This window comes from Protobothrops mucrosquamatus, unplaced genomic scaffold (genome assembly GCF_001527695.2).
Source record: "Protobothrops mucrosquamatus isolate PMUCROS unplaced genomic scaffold, P.Mucros_1.0 scaffold1851, whole genome shotgun sequence".
Taxonomy (NCBI): Eukaryota; Metazoa; Chordata; class Lepidosauria; order Squamata; family Viperidae; genus Protobothrops; species Protobothrops mucrosquamatus.
The window spans coordinates 133,563-147,216 of NW_015387981.1; the positions used below are offsets into that span (position 1 = coordinate 133,563).

The window sequence follows — 13,654 nt, forward strand, 5'->3', positions numbered from 1 at the left end:
TTCTATCCCTCTGTTAATGCAGCCTAGCATTGTGTTGGCCTTTTTGGCAGCTGCAGCACACTGCTGGCTCATATTTAAATGATTGTCCACTAGGACTCCGAGGTCCCTCTCACAGTTACTACTATTGAGCAAGGTACCCCCTAATCATGTTCCATGATTAGGCTGTTGTTAGGCTCCCTTCTAGCACTGATGATGTTATCTAGTATGGGTAATGAGACGTCTGCCAGAAAACCACCGAGCTCAGATAGCACCAAGGATCCCTCCGTCTCCAGTCTTTTAGGGGTGGGAACCACATGAAGGTGGGTAGAGGGAACTAGAAGAAAAGTCAAAGGAGAAAAATAAACACGGGGGTGAAAAAGGCACAGTACCTTTGGCCTCTTGTACAAGTGCATTTTTCTACTGGGAGTACATTTGGCATATCTTGACATGCAGCTAAGAGTTACAACCATAGAGTAAGATAATTTATGACGGGGCTTGGAAATGCACAGGCTTTGCCATCTAAGAATTAAAGGTTGCCAACACGGTCCCTGTGGAAGGCCTCAGTACACTTCCAAAATGTAATTATGTTTTTGAAATGCCTGAGCATTTGCGACCTTACCAAATCTCACCAGACTGCAGCATTTTTCCATGAGATCTTGAAAACCTTTACACAAGAATGTGGTGACTTGATTGGTCTCATGAAAGAGCCATAAGCTAAGGTCGTTACTGTCATGATTTGCTCATATAATTTGGAATTTTCCCCCCCAAAAAATATTTTGGGGGTGGAGGGACTCAGCACCTGAAAAGATGGATGATGTTAATCTAATCCTTCTTTTGGCAGGAATAGCAGATAAATTGACAAACGTGCAGTAATCAGACTGGGTTTTTTTTTTCCTAATGACTGATCATTCATGGATAACAACTGCCCAATTTAATTGAGAATGAAGAGTTGCAAGAAAAAAACAACCACGAGGTGCTGCTTCTGTGTTTTAAGGAATAAAACTGTGCACATTCAGGCGGATCTGCACCATCCTTCCATGGAGAGATTCACACAAGCATCTAAACCACCTTGCCTCCCTCTGATGCTCTCCATTGGTGGTAGGACTCCAACTCCCATAATTCCTGACCCAGACGAAGAAGCCCAGACTGAAAAGGTTTGTGGTAAAAATCCAAACACTAGCTTTGCAGCCAAATTCAGTGATGGTAATAAAATAAAATAAAATAAAATAAAATAAAATAAAATAACAAAATATAAAATAAAATAAAATAAAAATAAAATAATAAAATATAAAATAAAATAATAAAATAAAATAATATAATAAAAAATAAAATAAAATAAAATAAAATAATCTATATAAATAAAAATGTAAATGTTCGTTTGTTCAAAATCTTAAATCTCTGAAAGTTCTTCACCGGTTGCTTTGAAATTTTGACACAATGTTGCATTCGAATACGCGTGTGTTTTTATATATCTACTATTATATAGATGTCACACCTGTGACAGGTAAAAACATGCTTTTTTTTGAAAAACAGCACCATCTGTTGGACGTAAATTTAACCAGACTGAGCCACAGCAATGCGTGGCCAGGTACAGCTAGTATAAAATAAAATAATAAAAAATAAAATAAAATAAAATAAAAAATAAAATAAAATATAAAATAATAAAATAAAATATAAAATAAAACAAAATAAAAATAAAATAATAAAATAAAATATAGACTTAATAGCAAAATTCAGAAAGCACAATCAAGTGACAGTGATGAAGCTAAATCTGTTAGGGCAGGAGCAGCCAACGTGGTGCCTTTTTAAAAGTTTGCTTTTGGGTCTTAAACATTTGAAAGATACCAGGTTGCTGATCCACAGCCTTCTAGGGCATTCCTGTTCCCAAAGCATGCTCTGTGCAAAGCTGTGGTAAAACTGCAAGGTTAGGAAGGCAAAACCATGCAAAATGTTAGATTCTGTATACATACTAAGGCAAGTCAGTTCCTACAATGAACAGAAAAAGCAGAAGGGGTTTGGTTTGCAGATGAAACTACTGAAAGAGACAAAGGGGGAATCAAACTGCTTCGCAAAATATCCTGATACGCATAAAGCTTCGTTCAAGCGGTTAGAAAAGAAAGGCACTAAATATAGACAGGATTAAGAAATGTTAATCACATCTCCGGGAGTAAGTCACAGTGAGTTTTCCATGGTAACGTGAAATGTAAGGCATCAGTAGGTTAATGTAAGCCTAGCTAGGTGCATTCAGGTAGTCCTCGACTTATAAATCAGCATTCAACCCAAAATTTCTGATGCTAAGCGAGACAGTTGTTAAGTGAGTTTGCCCCATTTTACGACCTTTCTTGCCACCGTTGTTAAGTGAATCACTGCAGTTGTTAAGTTAGTAACACGGTTGTTAAGTGAATCTGGCTTGCCTATTGACTTTGCTTATAAGAAGGTCGCAAAAGGGGATCACAAGACCCCGGGACATTGCAACCATCATAAATACGAGTCCGTTGCCAAATGTCTGAATTTCGATCATAGGATCCTGGGGATGCTGCAATGGTTGTAAGTGTAAAAAAGGGCCATAAGTCACTTTTTTCAGTCCCACTGTAACTTTGAACGGTCATTAAACAAACTGGTGTATGTTGAGGACTATCCGTATCCCAAAACAAAGCGATGTTCAACTAGTTTCCTATTGTTTGTAAGAAAAACCCCATGCTATTAGGAACTCAGCTCAGATATTACAAAACATTCCATATTACTGTTAATTTCCTATAACTAAAACAACTAAAATGGAAACGTGGAGAGATTTCTCCTCTCAGACTCCATTTAAACCTAAGCTTGCTGTTTCATTGTTTAGTCATTTATCTACCTCTGTGGGAGTAACCTTTGAAAAATAAAACTATTGAAGTTAGACAGTTACGTGTAATTGCTGCATTGCTTTGCAAAAGTGATTTTTTTTAAAAAAAAAAAATCCTACACACAAAGGTCTAGCTAGATACTGGAAAAGAATAGATGACGTGGCCTCATTGGTGTTCAAAAACACTTTCTAAACCAGTGTTTCTCAACCTTGACAGTTTTAAGGCATTGCTGGCTGTGGAATTCTGGGAGTTGAAGTCCACATGCCTTAAAATTGTCAAGGTTGAGAAACACTGTTCTAAACTCTATTCACAATAACTCAGAGGAAATACGCCATACCCCAGTTTAAACGGGACTTCTCGGGACACATAATTTATAAAACAGAACAGAATAACAGAGTTGGAAGGGACCTTGCAGGAAAGCATTTCAGACAAACCATTGTCCAATCTCTTCTTAAAAACTTCCAGTGTTGGAGCACCCACAACTCCTGGAGGCAGGTTGTTCCACTGATTAATTGTTCTAACTGTCCTTAGTTCCAGGTTGGTTCTCTCCTTGATTAACTTCCATCCATCGCTTCTTGTCCTGCCCTCTGGTGCTTTGGAGAATTGGTTGACCCCCTCTTCTTTGTGGTTGTTTAAGACAGTTACAATGAACCAGTTCCCATGGAAAATCAAATTGTATAGCCCTTCCCCTAACAAATAAAGAAAATAATAATAAACAATAATTTTGGTAGCCTGCTGAATCATATTTAATCTTAATCCCTTGGTCATTTTGGACAATGAAGACCCCAGAAGCAGCAACAGTTTGCAATAGTAACACATTTTTTAAAGAAACTTATAAAATACTCAGCCAGCTTTATAGAACTATTTCTCTGGCTTGATATTTGTTTATTTACTTTTTTAAAGGAGAGTAACGGTGTTTGGGGATGTCATTAGAAAGCCTCAGTGGGATCGGGTGTGCAATTTCAGAAATGCTGGAAAAGACAGTTTTCCAAAACAAAATAAAAACGTGACTCATATAGATTCAAATGATTGAATTGATGTGAAAGATGATGTCACTTTCTTATGTAAAAATTAGCCTAGAGTAGGTTGTTTTCCTGAACATCAAAGTGGGATAATAAAAGTAGTCCTCAACTTACAACAGTTTGTTTAGTGACCGTTCAAAGTTACAACAGCATTGAAAAATATGACTTATTATCATTTTTCATAGTTATGACCTTTGCAGCATCCCCATGATCATATGACCTGTCTGCTGGATGGTTGCAGCAGGTTTTGGTCACTTCACATGACCCTGGGACACTGTGACTATCATAAATATGAATCAGTTGCCAAGCATCTGAATGTAAATCACAAGACCCTGGAGATGCTGCAACATTCCAGCTGATCGGTGCTTCTTCAGAGCTCATCAGAAGCGCCGGGATCAGCGCCGAGCTCCAGATGGATCCTGGTGCTAATCCTGGCGCTTCCACTGAGCCCTGACAGCCCCGAAGAAGCGTCGATCAGCTGGAAAGCGGCACTGATTCTGGCGCTTCCGCTGAGCCCTGACAGCCCTGCAGCTCCAGCCATCTCTCACTCAGGCTTGTGTGGTGCTGCCACCGGTTCAGCTCATTCCCCTCCCCCGCTACCATTTTTCTAGGATGGTCGTATACCACCTGCCAGTTGCCAATGTACCACAGGTGGTACCCGTACCACTGGTTGAACAGCCCTGGACTAGAAGACCCCCAAGGTCCCTTCCAATCCTATTATTCTGTGTTCTGTATTCTGTTCCACTGAGACGGTGCTGAAGAGATAAAAGATTAGGATATTTCCTCAAGAATCTTAGTTTTGGTCTTCAGCGTCTGCAACTCTAGTAGTCATTGATTGACAAAACGTTTTCCCTGGTGAATTGCTTTCTGTCTGATATCAACATTTCCAACAGACGCAACCGTTGTTTGGATCTTCCTACTGCCTAGAGAGCACAACAATGTGTTTTCGTCAGGGTCAGTGGACGCATCCCGTTTTTACAAACCCTTGAGCTTTTTTTTTTTGCAAGGACAGCACAGTAATGCAAACAGGCATCTCATCATTTACAAATAGGAAATGTTGCCATGGGCTTTCATTGCTCACTTTTCTCATAATCATGTAGATAGATGGTTTGGTAGACCCAGGGGCTAGCTGCATTTGCTCTGATCCAGTATCTAGCCATTCTAGCTGGCCTAGACCATGCTAGAATAGCAATGGCACTTATATACCGCTTCACACAGTGCTTTACAGCCCTCTCTAAGCGGTTTACAGAGGCAGCATATTTGCCCCCAACAATCTAGGTCAGGGGTAGGCAACCTTGGCTGTTTTATGACTCGTGGACTTCAACTCCCAGAATTCCTGAGCCAGCATGGCTCAGCTTGGAAACCTCTCCCTTTCCCCTCAGCACGGCTGGCTCAGGAATTCTGGGAGTTGAAGTCTACGAGTCATAAAACAGCCAAGGTTGCCTACCCCTGATCTAGATCATCATTTTACTGACCTCGGAAAGATAGAAGGCTGAATCAACTTGAACCAGTTAGGATTGAATTGCTGGCTGTGGGCAGAGTTACCCTGCAATACTGCATTCTAACCACTGTGCCACCACAGGTGGAATAGGGGTGGACAATTAATCTTCTCAAGAGGCCACATGAGAAACTAGGACTCTTGTGGAGGGCTGAATCAATAAGCTGAGCTAAATTCTGCTCCGTACAGGGGGTCCCCGATTTACGACACAATTAAGCCCAACATTTCTGTTGCTAAGTGAGAGAGCTGTTAAGTGAATTTTGCCCCATTTTACCATTTTTCTTGCCACAATTGTTAAGTGAGTCACTGCAGTTGTTAAGTTAGTAACATGGTTATTCAGTGACTCTGGCTCCCCCCGCTGACTTTGCTTGTCCGAAGGTCGCAAAAGGGGATCACGTGACCGCGGGACACTGCAACCGTCACAAACGTGAGTCGGTTCCCTAGCGTCTGAATTTTGATCACGTGACCCTGGGGATGCTGCAATGGCCATAAGTATGAAAAATGGTCGCAAGTCATTTTTTTCCGTGCGGCTGTAACTTTGAACCAGTAAATGTTGCTGAGTCGAGTACAAGCTGTATTAATTTTATCACTTTATAAAAAGCAGTCAATTATATGGTTTTGATTACTGTGACGTGCGTAGACATGCATGCACATATGTAAATGAAAAAAAAACACCTTAGCAGTCACCTTCAAAATAAAAGCAATGCAATTCTATTGTGTGCATGGCGTATACTTATTTACATTTGATTTCTAATTTCCAGTTGTCCTCATGCAGGCCGGACAGGGACAGCCAAAGGACCGGATGTGGCCTGGGCATTGTAAAAAGCTCGGGTCTGCTAGCTAAGGCTTATATGCCACTTCACAGTGCTTTACAGCCCTCTCTAAGTGGTTTACATAATCAGCATCTTGCCCCCAACAATCTGGATCCTCATTTTACTGACCCCCCCACACATTTGGGGTAAAGGTGTCACCTGGACCATTGCGTGAAATTGTGTTTCTGTTACTCAGAAAGATTCCAGCTGCTGCTGTTCTAAGTGAAGCCGAGGGACGTATTCTTCTGCCTTAATTTACATTGGGAGAGTTAGAGAAAGATGATGGAGATGTTTTTAAGCCACTGGAAGAGAAGAACCGTTTCTTTCTTTCTTTCTTTCTTTCTTTCTTTCTTTCTTTCTTTCTTTCTTTCTTTCTTTCTTTCTTTCTTAACGGTTATAAGTCAAGGGCTACCTGTATATTTATTTATTTATTTATTTATTTCTAAACGGTTATAAGTCAAGGGCATATATTTTTCTTTCTTTCTTTCTTTCTTTCTTTCTTTCTTTCTTTCTTTCTTTCTTTCTTTCTTTTCTTCCTTCTTTCCTTCCTTCCTTCCTTCCTTCCTTTCTTAATAAACGGTTATAAGTCAAAGACATATATTTTTCTTTCTTTCCTTCCTTCCTTCCTTCCTTCCTTCCTTCCTTCCTTCCTTTATAAATGGTTATAAGTCAAGGGCAACCTGTATCTATCTATCTATCTATCTATCTATCTATCTATCTATCTATCTATCTATCTATCTATCTATCTATCTATCTATCTATCTATCTATCTATCTATCTATCTTTCTTTCTTTCTTTCTTTCTTTCTTTTTTTCTTTTTTTCCTTTCTTCCTTCCTTCCTTCCTTTCTTAATAAACGGTTATAAGTCAAAGGCAACCTATATATATTTTTCTTTCTTTCTTTCCTTCCTTCCTTCCTTCCTTCCTTCCTTCCTTCCTTCCTTCCTTCCTTCCTTCCTTCCTTCCTTCCTTCCTTCCTTCCTTCCTTCCTTCCTTCCTTCCTTCCTTCCTTTTGAGGAATGAATCAAAAAGGAAAACCAAAGGCTTTGATAGTTCCCTTTCCACAAACTTAGCAAACAAATCCTTTTCTCCATTCGGTTTTTGTGAGGATGCTTGGTGATCCCAGAAAAGGGGTTTTAAGAGACAAAAGGGAATGTCCCGGCTGGTGGTGATGGTGATGTTATGTTTTTTTTTCTTGTGACATCATTCTAAATAGTGGTTTGGGCAAGCCATGATGATGCGGTGTACACATTTGATCCATAAACTATGGTTCACAAACTGTAGTGGCTGAGTTTGCCCAACATGGTGCTGCAAGGAAAGACCAAACAAGTGAACTTACAGCTTCTCACAACCAGAGATGCCTGCCACTCCTTTTGTGGGTTGCAAAGAGTGTGTGGAGGGATCCTGGCAGAGAAAAAAAGACAGATGGACTAGAACAGAGGTCTCCAACCTTTTTGATTTGGCAGCCCGAAAAGGGAGGCAGGCACTGCTATGTGCCCGCGTGCAAATGGGCTGTGTCTGCAAAAATGAGCCCTGTGCACGCACACGCAAACAGCCACATGTGAACGCATGTGCACATGCAAATGGGCTGCACGGGCACAAGTGCTGCAAATGGGGTGGTGCTAGGGCTGACGGGATGCTATAGATGGCACTAGTGCCAGTGAGACACTCTGGGGCAGGGTGGGGCTAGTGCCGGCGGGATGCTCAGGGCGGCACTAATGCCGGTGAGATGCTTGGGGTGAGGGCGGCACTAGCACTGGTGGGATGCGCGGGGTGGCACTAGCGCTGGTGGGACACTTGGGGTTGGGGCGGCACTAGCACCAGCGGGATGCTTGGGGATGGGGTGGTGTTAGCGCCGGCAGGATGCTCGGGGTGGCGCTAGTGCTGGTGGGACGCTCAGGGTCGGGGTGGTGCTAGTGCCGGCAGGATGCTCAGGGTGGTGTTAGCACGAGTGTGTGTGTGGGGGTGAGTGCACTGGCCATCCCTTCACGTGGCCCACAGGTTGGGGAACCCTGGACTAGAAGATTTCCAAGGTCCCTTCTAGCTCTATGATTCTGAGACTTTTAATCCATTCATCTGAAGCAAACTGAGTAAGCATGAATGCCTTGGGAGAAAGAGTGGGATTTAGATAATGCTTGCAGGTTCAGGTGGAAAAATCTAGAGCTCTAAAATGCCCCACAGATTCGGAAGTGAGGATATTCTTTGCAGCTGAGATTGCACTTTTTAATTTTTGCCAATATTTTAGCTACTGAGTGCAAAACACAGCAGGTCAAGAATCTAAGGGCAATTTCCATTCTCCATTTCTTTTGCTTTTCACAAAACGAATATGTGGTCTATTACATACTTTAGTTGCAATAAAATAGATGCATTAAGTATTATTTTTTTTAAAAATGGCAGAAAATTGCACTAATGATGTCAAGGGTTCAAACTTGAGGCTTGATAGGCCACCGAAAAAGGACCCGAGACTATTTACATGATTTGGGCCACAGGCTTCACACCATTAACCTTAGCAGGGCAAGGAGGCTAAGATCAAGCTATCATTTGGCTTTGCACAATGCTTCACAACAGCTTTGCTTTCTTAGATTGTGGGAACTTTAAATGGTTACTAAAAACATTCTTATGGTATTCAGTGATATTGCTGTCATACCATCTATTTTGGCCAGGGTCCCCTCCAACTTCAAAGCACTCTTGGTTATCAGTTTATTTATTTCACCGACTCTCTCTTTGCAATACAAAATGGACATTCTTTGAGCTAATGAAACTGCTACTGTAGTAGCTGATTGACTAGCTTGGGATACTAGGAGCCACAGGTGAGAGCTGAGTGTCAGGTGGGGACCAAAGGTGTACGAGCTGCCCTAAAAAGGGCACGACATGCCCTCCACCAGAGGTGCTACCCCTCCCTGAACACCCCATACACCCCGGACAACAGCTGTAGCTGTAGCTGTAACATGCGCAGCAGCCACACCCCGGCCAACAGCTTCGACAGGCTGGCCAAACCAGGTCGAGAGTAGCCGTTGTGTCTTTGACATTCGGTGAGCAAAGGATTTGTCTATCCCGAGCATGTGAAGACAGACTCTGGCGGATTGAGCGGATGAGACCTATTAAAATAGGATCAACGGTCATGAAGGCAGTTTCTGCAAGCGACGTGGTATGCTGAGAGCACGGCAAGACACGAAAGACGCCCTGGTCAACCACTGCGCCCAGCCCATCTCCAGCTGTCTCGACTTTTGTCCTGCCATTGGAACAAGATGGAATCTGGGAAGAGAGAGTGAGGCTGACTATGCGCACCTCTCCCTCACTTTAATCCAATCCACGCGCAAGTCTTGACATCTTGACTTTTATAAGATGTCAAGGTCTTCATCGAAATCGATGGACAAACAACAACAACAAGCTTGGGATGGATTCTATTTAAGCCACTATTCTCTGGGACTTTATGTTATAGCTTTGTTGAAGTGCCAAGATATGGCCCAAGTCTTGCCTAGTTTTGACACGGACAATAGCGAGTCTCTCGCTCTTGTTCCAAACTTTGCACCTCAGGCATTTCCCTTCATAACAAATCCCAACTTGACCAGCAAGGGTGTTCCTCCAACATAATTAAAAGCAAATTCTTACAAAACAAAGAGTTTTGGCAGCAGCAACGGTACAGGAGCAACCTCTTTAAAAGGCAGTATTCCCTTCTGATATTACCACTTTTCATTCTGTAAACAATTCCACGTCTCATAATGCTATTCCTCTATGCCAAGAATTGGCAATTCATACTCTCCCGTTGTTTTGGATTAAAAGACCCATAAGCCTCAGGCAGCACAGCCCAGGACCAGGAAATAAAGAAGTTGGATCTAAAAAAGAAACACCGTCATCTTTTTCTTTTCATAGGCACATTAGGTGTTCTCTTATACCTCTATTTTCTAGTCATTTCATTGTGCTTGCCATTCTCAGCCATGTTTCAACTCTACCATCCATAGGAAGCAGAGGATACATGGTGGCTCAGAGGTGAAGATGCTGGGTTTGTCCCAAATGCCATGCGACTAGGGTGGCTCCCTTCCTTGCCCCAGCTCCTGCCAACCTAGCAGTGTGAAAGCATGCATATGCGAGTAGATAAATAGGTACCACTTTCGGTGGGAAGGTAACAGCACTACATGACATCATTCTGGCCACATGACTGTGGAAATGTCTTTAGACAGCCCTGGCCCAATGGCCTGGAAACGGAGATGAGCACCGTGTCAACCTTCAACCGATTCTGGCTGCAGCACATCTTCACTTCATTTTTGGTTGCCACAGTAACGGGAGTTGGGGGAGATATATTCTTCTAGTTTAGTCATAACAATAACTTTCCTGTGGGAACCAAGGTCAAGTTACCTAAGTTTTGGTGGGCTGGAGCTTCCGTTAGAAAGCCCGCCAAAATAGTTAATTGGGGATTATGATTTATGACATATTGCAGGGGTGGGAAGTTCAACTTGTTACTTTGTAACCCTGGGGGGGGGAACTTTCAGTCTTGGTTTCACCTTTGTTTGTGCTGATACTATGTAGCCATTAAATGTGTTCTTTGAGGAAAGCATTTGCCTCAGAGTTCTCATTTCTACTGGTCTCATCTATCGGAACCACGACACACTGCCCCTTATAGTCAGCAATGACTAGCGGAGTAAAATTCGCAGGGACACTCTTAACTTATAGGAAACAGTTCTGCGCTCTCCATCTCTCAGATACTCCTGATACAAAAGTACTCTTTGTACTTGGCTGTGCCCTATCTGGTTACATTCCTCTTTTCCTTCAAATTTCACCATGAAGGTTCCTAAAAAGCAAGTAATAGATTGAGCGTTCATAAAGTGGAAGGCACAGGAAGGCTCTGCCAGAGCGGGAGATTTCAGGACCTTGGAGAGCTCACAGAACTATACGGCATTCACTCTTACAAGAAATGTTATTCTACCACTTCTTTGTGGCCAACGTAGGATCTAAAAATTCTAACATGACTAGGCAACCCTTCAGGTCTACCACTGCTTTCAACTGACTAGATCAGCGGTTCTCAACCTATGGGTCGCGACCCCATTTGGGGTCGATCGACCATTTCACGGGGGTCGCCAAGCAAGGCTGTTCGCCATTTTTCCCCCTTTTCCGGCGGGTGCCTTACCTCCTTTGGGCTGGGCCAGCTGGTGGTCGGCTTGCTCCGTCTCTGCCGCTTGCCAGCTATGCCTCGGCCGGCGCAGGGGGCAGAACCACGCATGCGCAGCGCTCCCGGGCAGGGAAAGTCCTCGACTTACGACCGGTTGGGTAGTCCTCGACTTACGACCGGTTTAGTCCTCGACTTACGACCGGTTTAGTCCTCAACTTACGACCAGTTTAGTCCTCAACTTACGACCGGTTGGGGGTCGCGGCATTAAAAAGGTTGAGAACCACTGGACTAGATTTAAGGAATGTGTGATTTTTGGGAAGCCGTTGAAAATAAGCAGAAAATTGGTATGTCAAAAAAATAAAACGAAAACGAAAACAAATCAAAGCTAGCTGATTTATACCGTTCCTCTGAATGAAGACGCATTCCCTTCAAATCCATTGGGACTCTGGTACAATAAATATATTTTTTTCCACAGCCATTTTTCTTTTCTTGTTTTCTGCCTATTTGGTTGGCTGCTCCTTTTCTGAAGCTGTGCGTATTTTACTATGACTGCAGAGGCTATGCAGATGTTAGCCGTGGAGTCCTTCAGATAATAGAATGGCTAGGTTCTACAGCTGGAATAGTGTACAATTGCTTCTGAAAGGTTCCCCTGCATGGGGATTACCATTTGTCCCTTGCTGGCTAATGACCCTGTCCGACACAACAGACCCTTTTGAAACTCATCACCGCTTTTGCCTTAATGCTCTCTGCTTCGTTAACAAAGGTCACCACATCCAAGCAAGTACTGCTGCTGCATTTGCTTGCCTTCATTCTGTATTATTCCTGCATCACCTTAACTAGGAATAAGGAGGCCACCAAAGAATTAGCTTCAGACATTGACACTAAGGTGACGAATAACAAGCATGGAAAAGGCAAGGCCATGGGAAGCAAGTGCATCATAGGGATGCTTAAAGTACAGCTGAGAATAAATTAGAAGGGTAAGTAATGGCAGGTAGAGAACGGAAAGCAACGAGTAGGCAGGAATGACATATAAAGAGGAAAATTTATAGTAATTGAATCACTTGGAAAACACTCATGGAAATTCCAAAAATAGCAGCTAATGATCTTATCTACTGAATGGTGAATGATTAATTTCTAGTTACGAAGCAATTATGTTGTCTTTTCACTGTGCTGTGCTGAGATCTACAGTAAGCCCACGGTGGGTTTGACAATCAGTGGAGAGAAACGAATATTGGATTAATAGCTTCAGAGGAAAGAAGAAACAAACTTCATCACTGGTTGGATCCAAGATCTTGTTTTTTTCCCCCTTTTTCTGGCATACATGCAGCTGACTCAACAGGTCCTCAAAAGTGTGTGTGTGCATTTGGGTGTGTATAGATATAGGGACAGTACAAAAGCAATTGTGTTTTACACAAAGATTCATTTTAGGTACACCTAGAACCCTCTACATCACGTATGTCGAACTGCCAGCCCACTGTGCCCATCCCATTGCCGGCAATGGGAAAAAGTCGTGATACGTCGCGCAATGTCATGTGACATCACGAATCTGATATGCCTGCTCTACATCTAAAGCATATGAAGAGAGCTCAACCACATAGATTTTTCCCCCCAATTGAATTATAACCCTCTCATGATATACAGGTATCCTTGACTTACAGCCACAATTGAGCCCAAAATTTCCATTGCTAAGTGAAACATTTGTGAAGTTTTGCCCCATTTTATCACCTTTCTTGTCACCGTTGTTAAGTGAATCACTGCAGATGTGAAGTTAGTAACGTGATTGTGAAGTGAATCTGGCTTCCCCTTTCACATTGCTTATCAGAAGGTTGAAAAAAGGGGATCGCATGACTCCAGGGACACTGCAGCTGTCGTAAATATGAGTCAGTTGCCAAGCGTCTGAATTTTGATCACATGACCGTGGGGATGCCGCAATGGTTGTGTGAAAAACAGTCATACGTCACTTTTTTCAGCGCCGTTGTAACTTTGAACGGTCACTAAATGAACTGTTATAAGTCAAGGACTACCTATATATGAAGTATAGCTGGGAGCATCGGCATGAGGAGGAAGCAATTCCCATAACACAAGGAAAAGATATACTGGAACTCGGATGATCAGGTTAAGAAATCATCTGTTAATACTTGAAAAATGTTCTTCTGCATACATTGCTATTGTATTAGTTAATTTCACCAATGCCAAACCATTTGTTTCCAAGAGCTAGCTCACGGGTCGGCAACCCACGGCTCCAGAGCCGCATGTGGCTCTTTGAGCCTTCTCCTGTGGCTCCCAGCCTCCTCCGCCATTTGCAGAGAGAGAGACAGAGAGAGGCACTTTCACTTTCCTTCCCTCTCTCTCTCTCTCTCTCTCTCTCTCTCTCTCTCTCTCTCTCTCTCTCTC

General features: G+C 42.7%; 1 protein-coding gene across 1 annotated transcript in view; it reads right to left on the reverse strand.

The window, feature by feature from the left end:
- The window catches only part of GRM5 (glutamate metabotropic receptor 5), an 82,260-nt gene that overhangs the window by 20,991 nt on the left and 47,615 nt on the right, over positions 1 to 13,654 (reverse strand). The gene's annotated exons all lie outside the window — the stretch shown is intronic.